At 33.5% G+C, this 20,821-nt stretch overlaps 1 long non-coding RNA gene across 1 annotated transcript; it reads right to left on the reverse strand.

Moving 5' to 3' along the window:
• Positions 1-16,260: 16,260 nt before the first annotated feature.
• Positions 16,261-18,614, reverse strand: LOC145616348 (uncharacterized). The gene is made up of 4 exons (XR_014107629.1): positions 18,510-18,614; positions 17,495-17,685; positions 17,324-17,373; positions 16,261-16,378 (listed from the first exon to the last, which is right to left on the reverse strand). It is a non-coding gene; the product is annotated as an uncharacterized LOC145616348 (long non-coding RNA).
• Between the last annotated feature and the right edge of the window lie 2,207 nt (positions 18,615-20,821).

Genomic DNA, 20,821 nt, shown 5'->3' on the forward strand with positions numbered 1-20,821 from the left:
GTCTCCTCTAGCAGGCAAAGGGTACATGTATGTATCTGTAGGAAAAGTCTTAACGTACCATTCTTAAAATCAAGTTGTTATTAATTATTATTACTTGTACGATTACATTTCTCAAGTAATTAAGTATAGTTTGTTTAGCGACGTGTGCACCAATAAAAATCTACTTAGACTGAGGCAGGGTTGATTTTCCACAGATTATATATAGTGTTTCGGATAATTTCAAAATGCCGCGTTGAAGGCATGGATGCTTGTGGTTCTTGAGTCCGGGTTATATATAAATGGTTTCATCAAAATGAATTATGAGTGAGCCTCTAATGCCCAAGTTAATGCCTAAACAATAGATATTTAGAGGGAAAGGGTATAAACGTTTAAGGGCATATTGGTGGTTCCACAGACCCAATGGTACTTCCCGAGGGTATTAGGGGCCATGGTAAAAATTTTGGCTATTGTTAGTTTCAGGCGAAAGAAGGTTAAAAAATTACAAAATGAAAGGCTACAATCCATGCATTTTGAGGTTTCGGACACGGTTGAGAAAAGCCATGAGACCCTAAGGAATACATCTCGAGGTCATATATTTTTGGTTGAAACCACATATGATCATTATATGTTGTCTGTAAGATTGTAACGTACGTGGTAGGCTTGATTTTACGAAATCAGTTCTAGTTGTGAACGGGTAAAATAACCGTTTAAGGGCATGTTGGATGGTTCCACCGACCCAATTGGACTTTTAAAAGGGTATTAGGGACTATGATAAACATCTCGGCAATTTTTATTTTCGGACGAAAAAGGTAAAAAATTACAATATTGAAGGCTATAATCCACGCTTTTTGAGGAAACTTTGAGGTTTCGGGGCACGGTGGCGAAAAGCCTTGAAACCCTAAAAGATACATCCCAGGGTTGTATAATGCCGTTTGAAACCATATATGATGATTATGATCATTATATGTTGTCATAAATGTCCGTGGTAGGCTTGAGTTTACGAAATCACCACAAGTTGTGAATGGGTAAAATGACCGTTTAAGGGCATATTGGATGGTTCCACCGACCCAATTGTACTCCCGGAGGATATTAGGGACTATGGTAAACATCTTGGCAATTTTTAGTTCTGGTCAAAAGAAGGTCAAAAAATTACAAAATTGAAGGCTATAATCCACACTTTTTGGGGAAATTTTGAGGTTTCGGGGCCTAGTTGCGAAAAGCCTTGAAACCCTAAGGGAGATACATCTCTAGGTTATATAATGCCGTTTGAAACCATATATGATCATTGTATGTTGTCATATACGCCTGTGGTAGGCTTAAGTTTACGAAATCACTGCAAGTTATGAATGAGTAAAATGACCATTCAAGGGCATATTGGATGGTTACACCGACCCAATCAGACTCTTGGAGGGTATTATCGACCATGGTAAACATCTCAGCAATTTTTATTTTCCGGCGAAAACAGGTTAAATAATTACAAAATTAAAGGCTATAATCCACGCTTTTTGATGAAATTTTGAGGTTACGAGGCCCGGTGGAGAAAAGGCCTTGAGCCCTTAAAGATACATCTCGGGGTAATATTATGTCGTTTGAAACCATATATGATCATCATATGTTGTCATAAACGTCCGTGGTAGGCTTGAGTTTACGAAATCACTGCAAGTTGTGAACGGGTATGTAAGATGACCGTCTAAGGGCATGTTGGACGGTTCCACCGACCCAATTGGACTTTTGGAGGGTATTAGGGACCATGATAAACATCTCGGCAATTTTTATTTCCGGGCAAAAAAAGGTCAAAAAATTACAAAATTGAAGGCTATAATCCACGCTTTTTAAGGAAATTTTGAGGTTTCGGGGCATGGTAGCGAAAAGCCTCGAAACCATAAGGAATACATCGCAGGGTCATATAATGCCGTTTGAAACCATATATGATCATTATATGTTGTCATAAACGTCCGTGTTAGGGTTGAGTTAGTCATGTGGGATTTAGTTTGATTCAACTTGGTGACCAGATTATTAATATCTAACTTTTATAATTTTTGCTAATGTTAGTTTAAAGATATTTGTGGTCAAAGATGGGTAAAAATTTGCATCGATTTACGAAACAGAAACATCATTTTGAAACGGAGGGAGTATAATATTGTGAGTGGGCGAATAATTTATTATACTAAAAGTAAGATGGGAACAATGAAAGAAAAAACAATGTGAGGGATAGAGCCACTTGTTGCCAAGTTTGAGCTTTAGCTGTGTATCTCCTATAATTTCTTTCTATCCACAAGGCATAAACAGAAAAAACAAAACATAAAGCAACTAGAGGAGGCTCCTGGTCAACCCGCCGAGGTCGGGGAACCGGAAGCACCAACTTGTAGATATTTTTATTATATAAGTGGAGACCATAGAAGAAAGAGAAATAATTAAATAATTTAAGTGGGTTTAAAGTAAGAGAAAGAAATGATAAATTAAAGTGTAGTATAAAGTTCAAAAAAAAATAAAAAGTATAGTGTAAAGTTGCCAAATAAGGAAGTGATGTATATAAAAAAAAACACCCATAAAAAGGAAGTGATGCATTTAAAAAAACAGAGGGAGTATAAATTACTACTCCCTCCGTTTTTAAATACTTGCTCCGCTTTCCTTTTTCGACGTTTTCAAATACTTGCTCCATTTCCTTATTTAAATAACTTTTACAATATTTAATTCATTACTCTCACCTAGTGGCTGGACCCAACATAAATTACATTTTATTAATATCACATTTTCTGTACTTCAATTCTCTCAACTACTTTTGCTTTTTTTTTTTTTTATATTTTTTTTTATTCTTCCCCTCTCCCTCTATATATTATTACTTCTTCCAATTTCTCCTAAAACTCTACACATTATGAAACGGAGCAAATATTTCAAAACGGAGGGAGTATATAATAAAAGAAAACCTTTCAAAAATATAATAATGTCAACTAATATAACCGAGAAAGTATTATCACATTCACACATATATTGTTAAGAATGTTAACTTATACACAATATTTTTTTTTTCACACTACAAAATCACGTACACAACACATAGACTTAAATTGCTACATGGTACAATTGATATTCCTCACAATAGTCACAAATTACAAGTTTTACAACACACATAATAATGTAGAGGTAAAGAAGAACTCTCATGAAAATACTTTAGCATGAATATGTACATTTAACAACCACCGCCTCCGCCTCCGCCTCCGCCTCCGCCACCGCCTCCGTCTCCACCAAAGAAAAATCCACCACTAGTACGATTACGACCACCACTTTTACGATGTTTTCCCCGGCTATCTTCACCATCATCCGCACACGCAAAAACGAGCATGGAAATAATTGAAACGGACATAACCATCAAACCGAGCAACGCCACCATACCACCAACACTTCCAAGCAGCTCGAAACCGCCAACCCCATACGGGACATGCTGAAAAGAACTCAATAGCCTCATCACTTTACCTTCCCCTCTTTCCCTTTAGTTCTTTTCTGTTGCTTTTTCTTCTTTAAAGAACTTAAGGGTACATGTATTTGTAGCAAAAGTATTAGTCATTCATAAAACCAAGTAGTTATTAATTATTACTTGATTACATTTCTTAAGGAATTAAGTATAGTTTGTTTAGCGACGTGTGCACCAACAAAAATCTACTTAGACTGAGGCAGGGTTGATCTTTTCACAGATTATACTGTTTCGGATAATTTCAGAATGCCGCGTAGAATTTTTGAACGTTTAAAAGATTTTGTCCATTTATAGAATGTACGCCACCTTTAATCCGTTCGCCTAGGTGGAAAATTCTGGCTCCGTCATTGGCTCCAATCCTAGTATTTGGACTAAAATGAATAGGTTCATTTTGGCACCCCAAACATGTATGATGGCGAGCAGAATTAGCAAGGAAAACTACTGACAAATATTAATAACCTGTATTAACTTCTAGCCTTTTTTGAGGAATTTACTAAGTCAGATTGAAGTACAAATTTACATAGAATTTCCAAGTTTGATTATGTAACACATGGTTAGGAATAATGACTTTTTCTAAGAGCTTAAGGACCTGTTCACATTTACTTAATTTCAGTTCAGTTCAGTTCAATTCTGCTCCAATCAGTTCACTTCAGTTCAGTTCAGCTCTTAATTTCCCTCTCACATAAAATATTCATTTCAGCTCAATTCAATTCAGTTCAGCTCCAATCAATTTAGTTCAGTTCACAACTCCAATCAGTTCAGTTCAGTTGAGCTCAATTTAGTAAATGTAAACAGACCCTAAAATAACTACATATATTGACATATGGACCATGTAATTATTAATTAATTAATATTGCAGTTTACTTTTATCTCAATGACCAACAAATAAACATAACTTTGAATCTGAACAATAAATAACACAACTTCAATAAAATCAACAACCATCTTTCACAAAAAAAAAAAAAAAAAAAAAAAAAAAAAAAAAAAAAAAAAAAAAAGTCTTGGAGGTTATCTTTACTAATGAATATGTTAGTATAAAATAGAGGATACAACAATATTATTCGTAATATGTATAACTTTTCAATTATAATGTCGACCAATTATGAATGTCGATTCATGCAAGACGAGTTCTGAGTCTCTATTCTAGCGCGTAAGTTATGAACATATAAAATTAAGAACATATACAAAGTTAAATTATATCTTTCCATATCATAGAGCTATAACATAAATTTATCATAATTTATATTAGTATTGTCATATTATTACACACATTAATTTTTATACATACAAAATCTTGATTGAGGCACACCAAACAAAATAAAAATTAACCTTAATAACATTTTGATGACTTAACATGTAGCAACCACCACCTTACAAACACTTCCACACAAACCCAAACAAAGTATTTATTGATGTATCCAAAGTAAGTGCAAAGAAAGGTTTATCCAAAGTGGCTCCAATCACTCGAACTTGTAACTTCAAAATCACAATGTGAGACCCCATTAACTCTACCAAACTTTACTTGGTGTATTTGGATCGGACTAATATGAATAGGTTTATTATGGAACTCAAACATGTATGATGGCGACTTAGTTTCGCAAGAAAAACTATTGACAATTCTCGATAACTTCTAGCTTTTTTGGGGAGATAACTAAGTCAGAATGAATTAAAATTTACATAGAATTTCCAAGTTTGATAATGTAACACATGGTTATCTTCCATTTCTTTGTTATTGAATGAATTGGAATAATGACCTTTTCTAAGAACTTATGATAACTACAACTATGGACCATGGAATTATTCATTAAAAATGCAGTAGTTTACTTTTTCTCAATGACCAACTTACATAACTTTGAACCTGAACAGTCAACAACGCAACCTTCACAAAAATGATTTGCCTGTCAAAAAAAAAAAAAAAAAAAAAAAAAAAAAAAAAAAAAAAGATTTGGAGGTCATTTTTACTAATGAATGCGTTATTATAAAATAAAAGATACGGAGTAATATTTACTCACATTCATAATATGTATAATTTTTCAATTACAATGTCGATTCATGCAAGACGAATACTGAGTCTTTATACTAGTGCGTAAATTATGAATATATACGGTTAAACTATCATATTTCCATATCAAAAAGCTATAACATAAATTTATAATAATTTATATTTTTATTGTCATATTATGACACACATTAATTTTTTATACATACGATAAGTTGAAGCACACCAAACAAAATAAAAATAAACCTTAATAACGTTTTGACAACTTAGCATGTAGCAACCACCACCTTACAAACACTTCCACACAAACCCAAACAAAGTATTTATTGATATACCTAAAGTAAGTGCAAATAAAGGTTTATAGAAAAGAAACTTATTCTTGTTGACTTGTTGAGTCTAAGTTTGATGTTTAATACTTTTAGCAACTGCCACCTCCACCTCCGCCACATCCTCCACCTCCACCCCCGCCACATCCTCCACCACCACCCCCACCACCACAGCCTCCACCTCCACCTCCTCCGCCTCCGCCACAACCACAACCTCCGCCTCCTCCTCCGCTGCCTCCACCACATCCACTGCCACTTACACCACTAGTAATGAATCCAGCACTGGTAAAGGTACCACCAACATAACCACTACGTTTTTTTCTAGGTTCATCACCACCATCAGCAGTTTCAGCACACACAAACACAAGCATGGATATAATTGAAATGGACACAACCATCAAGCATAGCAACACCAACACACCTTGGGCGCTTTCAAATAACTCGAAACCACCACCCCCAGACGGTATAAGATCACCATTTAGAGAACTAAAAAGTCTCATCACTTCACTCTAGTAGTGAGAACTGCCAAATTTACAAGAGTGATACACTTGGTGTTGTGGTTACTTGGTTTACTTGTTAAAAAAAAAAAGGTTTGCAAAGCTAGGAGGATGTACACTTCTTACAAAATATATAATAAGGGAATGTCACAATAATACGCAAATTCTGTGTCTTGTTTATCCCGGAAGTATCATAGGATCCCCTAGAAAATTAAAAGAAACAGGGAACTATAGAATAAATCAACAATACTATTTTGGACCAGTCTCATTAATTGTACTCCTATTTAGTGTTACAGTGTATGTAGAAAAAAGGTTGCTTTCTTAATAAATGTCAAGGGAATCATATAAGTTCAGAGCAAGAAATTTCCCTAATTGCTAATTTTTTAATCTAAAGACAGTAAAAACTTTAAACCGTACCCTCTATGTCTCTAATTATTTGTTCCATGCCTAAATAGAGTAAATGTCATGTGAAATGAACTTAAAAGAAAAGTGGAGTACGTAAAACTCTCCTTTGTTTCTAGACACTAAAGAAAAGTCTCCCTAGCACATTACTTAGCAGAAGATGTTGAAGTTGAAGTTTACTGATCATATCCTAGGTTTTTGGACTGTATCTTGCTTCTACATACATCAATCATTTTCATAAATATCCTATTGCAATCTCAAAAGAACTTTGAGCATAACTTTCAAAGTATTTGCATCAATGATCAAACCCCTAACAAAAATGATGCAAAAAATCTCAAGAAGTGAAGACTCGAACAACACCATATAAGCAGAACACCCAAAATGATTTTGACATATCAATCATGCATTACAGGCACATGCTCAAGCATAAGACACTCGTGAGCGAATTAACACACACAGACATATGTAGCAATCTGAATTCTGATTCATTTTCACTGTTCATAATAACTTAATAAGATGCTATCAGGTAGATGATCATAGCAGGCAATTTCATCCATATTTCGTTAGGACATAACAGCAATTTCAGGAACAAAATACGTACGAAGTACTCGTAGTACTTAAACTGCATGCATAGTTCAATCAACTTATATTCATTTTCCTTTGGATACTTATAACAGCATTCTACAACATGCTTACATATAACAGGATTAACAGCTACTGCAACAACTTACACTTAACACATTAAGAGTTACACTGCATAACTCATGCAACATAATTTCATTTTCTTTTGTCTGCTTGCAGCATTCTACATACAGTGCATATATAACAGTTACTGCAGCACACATTTTTCCAACTTAATACATAATTATATAAAAGTGTAAAGCAGTTGAAGATGCCATGATCATTATGCCTAGTAGGCTATTAGTACACCCACCGGCGTAAGAAAGTTAAAAGTCGCTAAAATAGATGGAAGCAGGCTTGAAACCAGGCCAAGGTATGTTTATAAAGAAGGAATGATCACTACCTGCAAAGATGCAACGTTCTTAATCTAGTGATTTTAGTCTTTCCAGACGTGCAGAGGTGAGTTTCCATATCATCAATCCATCTATCAAAGACGGATAGGTTTCTAACTAGACAATGATAGATTCTGTAAACCTTTCTTTTCTACATGAGGTTTCAATCATATTTTTTCTTAAGAACTAAGAAAATATATTTTTCAATGCTCTTATATATTTTTTTGACAATTAATATATTTCTTCAATCATATTATTGTTATTAAAGATTTTCAACTTTGACCTCATAATTGTTAATAGGTAGGAAAAATTCTGAGAAGCGGACAAGCTATAAATAAACTTAGCATATTATACAATGTAGGTCGTTATTACATTACTCTGTCAAATTGTCAACTATAATTATAAGTCAAAAAAAATTCACACCAATACTTTTGTGTTTTTTTTTTTTTTTGAAGCAATACTTTTGTAATTTATACTCGTATCTTTTACTTTGTCAAACAATGAACAATGATCGTGCACATATCATGTATCACTCACAAAACTAAAAGATAACATATTATAATATACATAATATTATTATACACAATAATTTTTATTTACAGTAATCCCCCTATCCTATGGCTTATAGCTCAATATATTTTTCAGATCTTCATATTCAGAAATGGGCACCCAGCAAGTAGCAGCAGCCACCTTACACACAACATTCGCGCAAACACAAACAAACTACTCTTATGCTAGTATGTTACAATGAATATGATGGTTCAAAGAATGGGAGCTTTGGATATAAACTCTTCTTAGAAATTAAATAGATGTTTTAAGACTACTCAGTCATAATCGATGTATTACTATACATTAACAACCTCATCCACCGCCACCACATCCTCCACCACCACCACATCCTCCGCCTCCTCCACCACATCCTCCACCTCCTACTCCACCGCCACCAGCAAAGAATCCACCACTAGTATAGGTACCACCACCACTGCGACTACTTCCAGATTCACCATCATCAGCACACGCAAATACAATCATAGACATAATTGATATGGACATAACCATCAAACATAGCAGCACCAACATACCTTGGGTGCTTTCAAGTAACTCAAAACCACCACCACCCCCATACGGAATATGCTCACCATTGAAAGAACTCAAAAGCCTCATCTCTTAAACCTGTTAGCAAGGACTACGAACTTTATAATTGTGATTTACTCTAAACGAATGTCACAAAGGTGTTTACTATAAAAAAAAGTTAAGGGAATCAAAATAGAGGACAATGAATTGCTATATATAGGAATAATAGGATAAGTAAATATCTCAATGAGGTCACCAAGTTATTTTTATATTTTCTGAAGGACATACTATAATCATAAATTCGATCAGCTTATGGATCAGGCTCACAACAAGTTTCTATTATTGACTTTTCACACCTTAGACTGCGTACAGATTGTTTTATTGACTTTACAAACGAAGTTGCACCTCACGGCAAGAAATCTTCTTAATCACTAACTTTGTAAGAAAATTTATTTAAACTCTGTTTTTTCACTTTAAGCCTAAATGAGACTATTATTAAGACGGACCCAACAGAAAAAAGTGGAGCAGAAAACTAGAATTAGGAAAAGTCTCCTTGCCTCAATCTTTAGTGAATGTTGAAAACCAACACTTTTGGACAGTATCTTGGTTCAAAATTCATTTGGTTCATATATTCTGACAGTAATATCTAAAGAACTTCCAACATAAAAATTGCATCAAACCATAAACAAACATGACAAAAAAAAAAGCCATCAAGAGTCAGACATCAAACAATTTCGACAAACCACAAGTTTCCAACGTAAAAATTGCATCAAACCATAACCAAACAGTACGTGTTGTGCATTAGTGCATTGGTGGTCACAGGCATACGCGCTCAAGCACAAATGCAGGTAGACAATCATCACAGGTTTTTACATCATTTGCCTAATAAGACAGAAGTTTTTATTTGGTAACAGAAGATTTTGATTGCATAGTTCATTAGTTCTGCCACTAATATCCGTTCTTCTTTGTGTACATGCAGAATACTAAACATTCTACATGTTGAAACTAAACACACTACAAAAGTTATATCCAGTTCACACTTCCTAAGCATAGTCTGTTTAGCGACGTGTGCAGCAATTAATGGTGCTTTCAACAAAACTTAGACTGATGCAGGATTGATTTTTCTGACCTTTCAAGACTAATAAACATATTTGTGGGAATGTGTTCAGGATAAAATTCAGGGTGACACATTGATGGTATGGACGATTGTAGTTGAGTCTGGGTTACTAATGGTTTCTGCAAGACGAATTTTAAGCCTCTGACGTCCAAGCTAATGCCTAAATTGTTGTATTAATCTGAAATTCTGAAGTCTGAACTATATTTGTTTCTGTTATGTTCTGAGAACTATAGTTGCTAGATCATAGAAAAGGAACCTAGCTTAGGGCTACGTTCACTTCTCCAAAAAAATAATTAAAAAAAAAAACGAGTAATTTTATTATGTCAACTAATGAAAAGATACTATTACTTCATACGGAATATCACATTTCCAAATAGAAATTTTATTGTAGTTTATATCCATACTTTCATATCATACATAATACTAGTAATTATTTACATAATAATGCTTAGTGTGCACAAAAATAAAATAAAATTAATAAATATAATAACGTTTGCAAGCCTAGCAAGTAGCAACCACCACCTTGCAAACAGTTTCACACATATAAAACTCATAAAACAAAGTACATACTTATATGTTACAATATACTCCGTACTTGGTATATTTACTTAAAAAAAAGTGCAAAAAATGGGAGTTTATAAAAAAGGAACGAATGATTATTATTGATGTTTAACTACGACTTAAACAACCGGGAGTTCAAAGAAAAGGAACGGACAATTATTGAGTCGAAGATTGATGTTAATATATATACTTTAACAACCACCTCCACCACCGCCACATCCTCCACCTCCACCTCCACCCCCGCCACATCCTCCACCTCCACCCCCGCCACATCCTCCTCCTCCACCCCCGCCACATCCTCCTCCTCCAATGCCTCCTCCGCATCCACCACCACCAGTATAGGTACCACCATTATAGCGGCTATGCATTTTTCCAGGATTGCCACCATCAGCACATGCAAATACAAGCATGGATATAATTGAAATGGACATAACCATCAAACATAGCAACACCAACATACCTTGGGTGCTTCCAATTAACTCAAAACTACCGCCCCCATACGGAATATGATCACCATTTAGAGAACTCAAAAGCCTCATCTCTTCACTCTAAGAGCTGCCAAATTTACAAGAGTAATAAACTTAATATAGGAGAATGTCACAATGGGTGTTTGGTTACGCAGAGTACCTATAAAAAATGGTTTGTGAATTTAAGAGGATATATATAATAGAGGAATGTCACAATGACACGTAAAATTTGTGTCACTGTCACTACTACAAACTCGGAATTTTCCTTCATATTTGTTTCTAACTTTCTACTTTCTAGACAATAAAGAAAAGTCTCCTTACGAGGAAGACGTACATAGATGTTGAAGCTAACCGATTTTCTTCTAAATACATTATATTCCTATACTTCCTATCGTAATCTCTGAAGAACTTTGAACATAATATTCAAAGAATTTGCATCACAACCACTAACAACATGATGCAAAAAATCTCAAGAATTTAAGACTCGGAAAACACTATAAAAGCAGAGCACCCAACGCAATTTTGACACATCAATTTTACATTACAGGTACATATGCTCATCAAGCATAAGACGTTGGTGAGCAAACACACAGACAAATAAGCAATCTGAAATTCTCATACATTTTCACTGATCTTCCATCATAACTTCATAAGATGCTATCAAGTAGATGATCATGACAGGCAACTTCAATTATGATATGTTAAGGACAGCAATTTCAAGAACAAAATATATTGTACCTAAACTGCATAGAAATCATTCTCCTTTTTGTACATGTAGAGCATTCTACATGCATTACATACAACAGTTACTGAAACACTTATCACAGTTCAAACACATTGCGGAAGTGAATTTCAAATAATTCCAGTCCATACTTCCTAAGTTCATATGTCAAATTGCCAATAGTTGACCATCGAAATTATTATTATGTAAATAAGGGTCATTGATATATGTTGACCAAAAAAGTACGCCCAAATCAATTGTCAATATCAATGGCCCTTATTTACATAATAATAACTTTAACCTTGTGTTTTAATGGGAAGAATTCTAAGAACCGGAGGATTTATAAACTTAACACATTATTATATAATATAGGTTGTCACTATTACGCTACTATGTCCATTATTTAAAACTTACAGGACATACTCATACTAATAATTTGTGGAATTCAACATTTACTATGTCAAACAAAGAACAAAAAATCAAACACATAATATCTTTCCGTGTCAAATAACTAAAAAATTACATATGTTATAGTTTACAAACTGTCAAATTATACACACTAATTTTTTTCACTTACTCTCAAATTATACACAATAGTTTTTTCAAACAGTAAGGTTTGGGCACCTGTAATAATCCCCTTATCCCATGGCTGATGGCTTAATATTTTTTTGACGCGGTATTCACAATCTTTTAAGGAATGTTTCAAGTATACACAAGAAATATGACATGTTACAATGAATCTTGTAGTAGTTTAAAGAAAGGGAAACTCATAGTAAAGAAACTCTTCATCAGAAACTGATCATGTCTTTTAAGGCTACTGAGATGTAGATTGATGTTTTATTATAATTAACAACCTCCTCCTCCACCACCTCCGCCGCCGCCACCACCTCCTCCACCACCACATCCTCCACCTCCACCGCCACTAAATCCTCCCCCACTACTATCGAAAAAACCACCACCACCAATTCCTCCACCGCTACTAGTAAAAAATCCACCTCCACCATAACTGCTACGATTTTTTCCAGGCTCACCATCATCAGCACACGCAAATACAATCATGGACATAATTGATATAGACATAACCATCAAACAGAGCAGCACCAACATACCTTGGGTGCTTTCAAGTAACTCAAAACCACCACCCCCATATGGAACATGCTCACCATTAAAAGAACTCAAAAGCCTCATCACTTAAACCTGTTAGCAAGGGCTACGAAATTTATATATGTAATATACTTAAAAAGAATGTCACAAAGGTAACATGGAAACTCAGGGAACCTATAAATAAGGTTGGGATAGGGAATTTAAGGGGATAGTAGGGTAAAATATCTGGGATAATGGTGAATTTGTGTATCACTATTATAAACTTGGAATATCTCCTCTTCACCCTTTTCTTTCTCACTTTTTTGTTTTTCCCCTCAAGATCGAAGTTCAGGGTTGGGTATTTGTAGGATCGGATAAGTAACATCTCATAAAATGAGGTCATCATGTTATATTTATATTTTCTGAAGGACACATATATACTACTCATAAAGTCAGCTTATGAACCAGTCTCACAACTAGTTTTTAGTGTTAGACTGAGTACATATTGCTTTAATGACTTTACAAAGGAAGTTACTCCTTACAAAAGAAATCTCCCAAATTGTCTACTTAGCCATTTTCTTAGTGGGTTTTGAAATCTCCCTAATTGTCTCCTTTACAAAGGCTAAGTCTCTATCTTAGTGGGTTTTAAAGTTAAACCTTACCGATTGTCCTACGCTTTTGGACAGTATCGTGCTTCAATTTTCTTTTTGTTCCTAATTTCCTATCGTAATCACTAAAGAGCATTCAACATGAAAATTGCATAAACCGTACCCTGATCGACAAATATAACACAAAATCCATTAAAAATCAGACTGGTCAGACATCAAACAATATCGACAAATCACAAGTTTATTAGATCATTCTTCAAGGTTGACAACTAATCTGCATTGGGATGCTGTGTTGTGCATTGGTGGTCACAATCATACGTTCTCAAGCGCATAAAGACAAAGAACTTTAGCAATCTGAAAATTTTATTCTTTTTTGCAGCTCTTCCATCCAAAGATGTCATTAGGTAGGTCATCATCCCAGGTTTTACATAGGACAGAAATTTTGGTAACTAAAGATTTTAATTGCATTACTGCAATTAAATCCATTCTCCTTTGTGTACTTACATCATTCTTATTGAAACACTTAACACAGTTTAAACACACTGCAAAAATTGATTTTTATATTTCCAGTCCATACTTCCTATGTGTAATATATGGGTTTGGGCCGCACCTATCATCAAGCTAGGGAGAGAGAAAGAGAAAGTGTCCACTTCACAGGTCTAAGAAGATTCCTTAGCCAAAGCCATATGGCAATAAGAGGAGTATCCCCTTAGCTTTATACAGTCTTAAAAGTGTTTTTACTGTTTCTTCCATTATAAATGTGGGATACTTACATGTGTTGTTTCGGAAGGCTATACTTCAACAATATGTCAATTATAATTTGGCCAGTAACACATACCTGCAAATAGACAAGCATACTATGCTCCTCATCAAAACCATCATCCCAAGACCGCCTTTCCTGTTCATACGCATGCATGTTTCTCTGTAGAATGTAAATGAAAAGATAGGTTTAATAAGCTAGCTATGTTGGAGGAAGAGGTGCTGCAGTCAGAAAATGATTGAATTTTAGTCAGTTGAGAATCTGTACCATAGCTGTCATAAAACCCAGTGCAAGGTAGTTTAAACTAGCACAAAATCATTGTATGTGTAAGCTAAAGTTTGAGCTTTAATACAGACAACATATATACATAAAAAGATATACTGAGCTCAATATAACAGAATTTAAGTCAATCAAGTTCATCTGAAATAAATGTAAGTCATGAAAATATATATGCTAACCTATCATCCAGAAACACAGCTTAAGAAATCATTAGATATTTGAAGTTTTCTCTCCACGGCTCTGATATTAATATCAGCAGAGTTCTAACAAGGAGAAATACTTAGAATTCCATTCAAAACAAACTAGTTCACTGCATTAGATTGATTTTCAATATCTGTCATAATCTGAAACTCCTCCTTTAGTCTCTCCTCTCGCCGCTCATACGCCTCCTTCCAGTTAGTTGCTTATTGGGAGATCGAAATCGGTCTCTATAATAGCTTTTTCTAAGATTTTTTCCATCACCCTATGGTCCATAAGATTTAGGCCACCGCACCAGGAAATTACAAGATACAAGGAAAACTAACTACAAGACAAAACACAAGTTCATAAAGGGTACCTGTGGATTTTCTTTTTTTTGGATGTGAAGTTCGCAGTTGACCAATATATACATGTTACAGACTTACAATGGAATTCCGATTCCATGTGGTCTAAATGGCTACCTTAGTATTCTCAATAAGGGTAAAATGTGATATCATTTGGGTCCTATCTGAGGAGTATTTGATGCCTGGCAGAGGAAAAACTATCCCAGAACGTGGGGGGAGGGTGAATTCTGATAGAAATAAAGGTTTGCTATAGTGTTCCTTTGATTAAAATTTCATTGAAATATCTCATGGTGATCTTATCTTCTTGCCCTTACATGAATTTTTCTTCCTCTCTTTGAATAGACAAATACTGCCAAAATTTCTCAAGGACAGACCAAACTAATCGTGGCATGAATCATCAATGATCATTTTACTCTAAAAGCATTATCATGGATAATTAAGTTATGACTCCTTTCTAGTGTAAAGAATATGCAGCTTTGAAACATGATACTCATCTCAAATGAAGGGGTAGGAAAGAGTAGATTACAAAAGGAAAGAACTCCTATCACTATCAAATCATCACTCATTTAATAAATGGAATATAGCGTCTATAATAAGGAGAATATAAGAGGTATAAATTTAAGCCAGATTGTAGGATGGAAATAGCTAAAAATTAAAGTTTAGAAAAACACCACATCTAATCCATGGAAATTTAGAAACTAGCATAGATAATTACAAATGCTGACATAATACAATGCAAGTGCTTATATTGCAGCTTAGTCAATTATCAGCCACTAGCAGAAATACATTCTATCTTGTAAATAGAATTCCCACTGCAATTAATGTAGGCTTACAGCTATTAAGTACTCAGGTTTTTATGAAGTACTCAAGTATAATATAAATAGAGAAACTTATATAGTTTCTATACAAGACAAACTATGCATGTTTTATTTATTGCTAGATTCTAATAGCAAATTCTAGACTAAATCACAGAGGTATATATGCACAACATCGTGTACACTCACATAACACACATATAGACGTATATACTATGAGGGTATACCGCACAAATTACAACAAAGCTAAAGGTTTAAGAGGGGAAAGAATACATAAAGGAAACTTATATCAATATTTTACAACATTTTAACATATGCCTCCACCACCACCCCCACACCCTCCACCACCTCCACCCCCACACCCTCCACCTCCTCCATCACCGCCCCCACACCCTGCACCTCCAGAGCGATGTTTTTTAGGTTTACCATCATCGGCACACGCAAAAACGAGCATGGATATGACTGAAATTGACATGATAATCATACACAGGAGCACCAACATAACCCCAAGACTTCCAAATAACTCGAAACCATCATTCCCGTATGGAATCTGCTGAACAGAACTCATTAACCTCATCACTAATTCACTATACCCTCCCTTCCGTGTCTTCAGTTCTTTTTTTTCCTTTCTTATCGTGTTTCTCCTCAAGAATTTCAAGGTCCCTAGGAAATAGATAAGTCACATGAAACATGTATTTGTAGGATAAGCATAGGTCATCATGTTGTAATTAGATGATGCAAATTTGTAAAGTAAATGCAACTTCTTACTTAGCATTTTGTGCAGCAATTCTGCGGTTGACAAGTGTCACAACAGATATTTTAGTTTTGAATTTGAACTTAGACTGAAAAAAGTTGTTTTCTTGACTTTGCAAGGCTAGTAACTTCACAGAAACTTCACATCAGCTATTTGCTTATTTGCTACTACATCTATTACATAATGTAAGGCAAACATGGTTGTGCAATTTCTTTGACCACTAATATCTCTTCAAATAGGTTGAGACAACCATGTCATTGATCTCTAGCAACATGTTTCTTAAATCAATTGCTTCCTAAAATATCTCTTACGTTCTTGGAGTTAACTAGCAGCATAGAATATCATTTTGTCTGAAATTACATAAATCATTGCACATGTTCCCACACATGAAAACAAACACATAGAAACATGTGGCAGTCAAAATTTCTCTTTCATTTTACATTTCTGCTATCATAAGTTGCCATCAGATAGGTGATTCATGCAACAGGTTTTTCCATCTATAAGTTGCCATTAGATAGGTGATTCATGCAACAGGTTTTTCCATCTATACCTAGAACAAAAAGCAGACTCAAAATCCAACCTCCTTTGTTTAGTTACAAAGTTCTAACTTCTGTATTTAGAGTAAGTTTCAGATGCAGAAACCACACAATTCAATTACAAAGCACACACACACATTAAGAAGTATAGTATCCCCTGGAATATATTATGACAAATGAATGATTAAGTCTTCTCTTAATCAGAAAAGTTATGTGTAATTATGAGAACTAAAAATGAAAGTATAACCTAATAATAAAGTAATGAAGGAAGATAGGTGCAACAGTTCAAGAGATGAATTGCACTAAGATAAAAAATACCTGTTCCATAGATTCTTGCAGCCATTACAACGTAAGCTTAATTCCAAAATCTGGACAAAAGAATATGGAAATTTAAGTCAAAAAATACAGACAACAGATACAAAGTCCTTGCTCAACCTATAAATTTTCAAATCAATCAAATTCATTTGACCACAATGAAAGCATGCCAACCTATGAGCTTATCACCATCCAGAGCTTCAAACATATCCTTAGATGTCCAATTCTTTCCACAGCTCTGACCTTTAATTAATGTTCATGGGAGGTAGACAGAACTCCATAAAATCAGCAGAATTTAATTAGGAGTAATAAATCCAATGCCATTCAAAGCAGGAACTTCATCAGGCTGCACTGATCATCAATCCCTGTGAAAAACACCATAGAACTTGGACAGGACTATCTAGAAGCCAGTTACCTCAACTTCATTCAAAATCAAGGTAAAATTAAGTACATGCCTACAGGCACTAAACATAAGTTTAATACGGGTCGAAAAGTAAACACACTGACATGAAAAGGATGAAAGCTCACATTTTTACTGATTATATTTGTTTTAATAGTCTAAACAATCTGACATGACCAAAAAAATTTCCACAAACTTGTAAATGTCAAGGTAGTCCTTGCAATGCACAAAATACCTAGGACATGATCCAATATCAGAAACACAACAAATACTGGTACAATATATGGTGATCAAGTACCATATTCAAAAGGCTGATAAAGGCTATCACTTTAATATCTAATTTCCCTCAAATTAACTTATTTTCTTTCAATATCATATAATCAATGGACACCGCTCACAAAATTACAAGCACCTAAAACAAAAGAATACTTAAATTTGTACAAACCTACAATTCAACATGGTACTGAAACAAAAATACCAAAAATCAAACAAGTTTCAATCAAATTCAATGATCGCATCAAAAATCCAAAATTTCCTGAGAAAAAGTGATCTATAGAAAAACTAGAAGAAACCCCAGATCTTAAATTCAATAATCTATCAAACAATTCATCAATCAATTTAAATTCTATGCATAAGGAATCATCAATCAAATCCATCGTTGAATAAATCAGCGAATCAATCAAATTAGGGTTTGAGCAAAGATCTGGGGTAAAATCAAATCAAATCAAATTGTTAAAAGAATAAATCAACTAAAACAGAATATATAATTGACAGATTGAAATTGCAAACCTTCTGTAATCTTTGAGATATGAATATGCCCGATAAAAGTGAGCTTGGTGGGAGTGGAGAGAGATTGTTGCCTTAGTTTTATTGGGGGAAAATCAAGCAACAATCTCTCTCCACTTCCAACACGCTCTCTCAAGCAATAATCTTGGTAATAATCAACCATCAAACAAGAATTGCACCAAAACCTAATGAATGATGAAGAATTTTTTTCAGATTTGCAGATTTGATATGAACTGGTAGAAATTGAATGTAGGAGTTGAGAGTGGGTGACGGGGTAAATAAGAGACTTCCAAAGTGTATCACTTCATGAGTTGGGCTTTCATAGTGTAGACTGTAGCAGTGTATGATCCATTCACTTAAATGGAGTTAAACTAGGTCGTGCAAAAAGTACGAGCAAGTGATAAAATACGGAGAAATAAGATAACAAATAGAACCTCTTTTAATAGTTACGTACTTCTGGTCAAAAAAAAAAAAAGTTACGTCCTAGATGTAAGCTCGTGCGATGCACGGTTTTTAAATATTTCATTTTGTGTATTTTTTTTTGTAATTTCTTAATATTTTTTGTTTTTATTTTCTATTCTATTATTTTAACATTAATTTAGGGTAAAATATTTTTGTTAAGTTTTAAATTATTCTTATTTAAATTTTAAGTATATATAACTTGAATTTATAAATTGAAACAAACATTATCTCATTCGGATAGTTAGATAAAATCATTAAATCAAAATCTATTTTTTAATTTCTAATTATTTGTTAAAATAATATTAATCCTAATGTAAAAGATAATATAAAAGATAATTTTTGTTTTTTTTTTTCACAATTTAAATCTTAAATTACTATTTTTTTGTTTTCAATTCTCAAATTTCATTTATTAATTTTTTTTTGTAAATGGCGAATGAAAATTTAAATTCTAAATTAATGTATAAATCTAAATTTTTATTGATCGAAATATTACTTTTGCTTATGTGGCGTGCGATGCATGAATTTTTATATACATTTTGTATATAAATATTTTTTTTGGTGATCTCTTAATTTTTTTCTTGCCTTATAAGTTTTGAAATTTTGTATGAAATTATCATATCATCAGATATTTACATAAAACCATTAACATCAAATGATAATTTATAATTTTTAAATATCAAAATATAGTTTTAGTTTTTTAAATAATATAAATCCTAATATCTAAAGATAATTTTTAGTTTTGTAACAAACAAAAATGATAAAATTTAGTGTTTATAAATAATTAAAATCCTAATAAATTACTATTCGTCTTTTTTACCTACGTGGCAAAAATTTAAAATTTCATTCGTCACTTTTGTTTAAGTGGCGAGCGATTTTTTTAATTCTAAAATAAAATAGAAATCTAATTTTTCATTGGTCGAAAATATACCTTTTCTTATGTGGCGCTCTCAATGTTCTCGAAAAATGCCTACTTTATTTATATAAATATATATATTAGATTTTTTTTACGGTGAACTTTTTAATTTTTATCGTTTGGGTACTCAACTCCATTTATAAAGTCTCAAGTCTCAACCAACCCCGCACAAACCCCATTACTCTGATATCTCACACGCCCAAATACACTTTCATGTATGTAACATAACCGAAGAAGGGATTCATACCATTATAAATTGTAAGTCTTCTTAATAGTTGTGCATCTCTTTCAATTTCCAATATTGTTACAAATTTTGCTAATTAAATTGTTTTAACGAGAGATTTTTCTTTTAATCAAGCGATTTGTAATTTTTCTTTGTCATTGATAGAATTTTGTTTTAATTCATTCTCTATTCCTTCTTCTTTGAATTATGATCATCCAAATAAATCTGTCAGGCAATCAACTAAGTTAATTGTTAAGTTTTGGAGATGATATTCGAGATTTAGGAGCCTTACTTCATTATAGGAAGGTTAATTGATCATATAAGTACAGGCATTGATTAATGGAGATCATATATTGTCTTGTTATTCCCTACTAGAACACAAATACCGTAGTACATAATTTTTTTATTAAAAAAAAAAAAGTTAACTAATTATATATATATTTTGTCACTAATAATTCACTGGTAACATAATTATTCTACTAAAATTTCGATATCACTACTTTGATCTGAAGCTGTTATTATACTAAGGGTCTGTTCACATTTACTTAATTTCAGTTCAATTCAGTTCCAATCAGTTCAGTTCAGCTTTTAATTTCCCTCTCACATAAAATATTTATTTCAGCTCAATTCAGTTCAGTTCCAATCAGTTCAGTTCAGTTCCAATCAGTTCAGCTCAGTTCAGTAAATATGAACAGGCCCTAAGCTAATCTCATCATA

The sequence above is a fragment of the Chenopodium album genome, chromosome 26, assembly GCF_948465745.1.
Source record: "Chenopodium album chromosome 26, dcCheAlbu1.1, whole genome shotgun sequence".
NCBI classification, from domain to species: Eukaryota; Viridiplantae; Streptophyta; class Magnoliopsida; order Caryophyllales; family Amaranthaceae; genus Chenopodium; species Chenopodium album.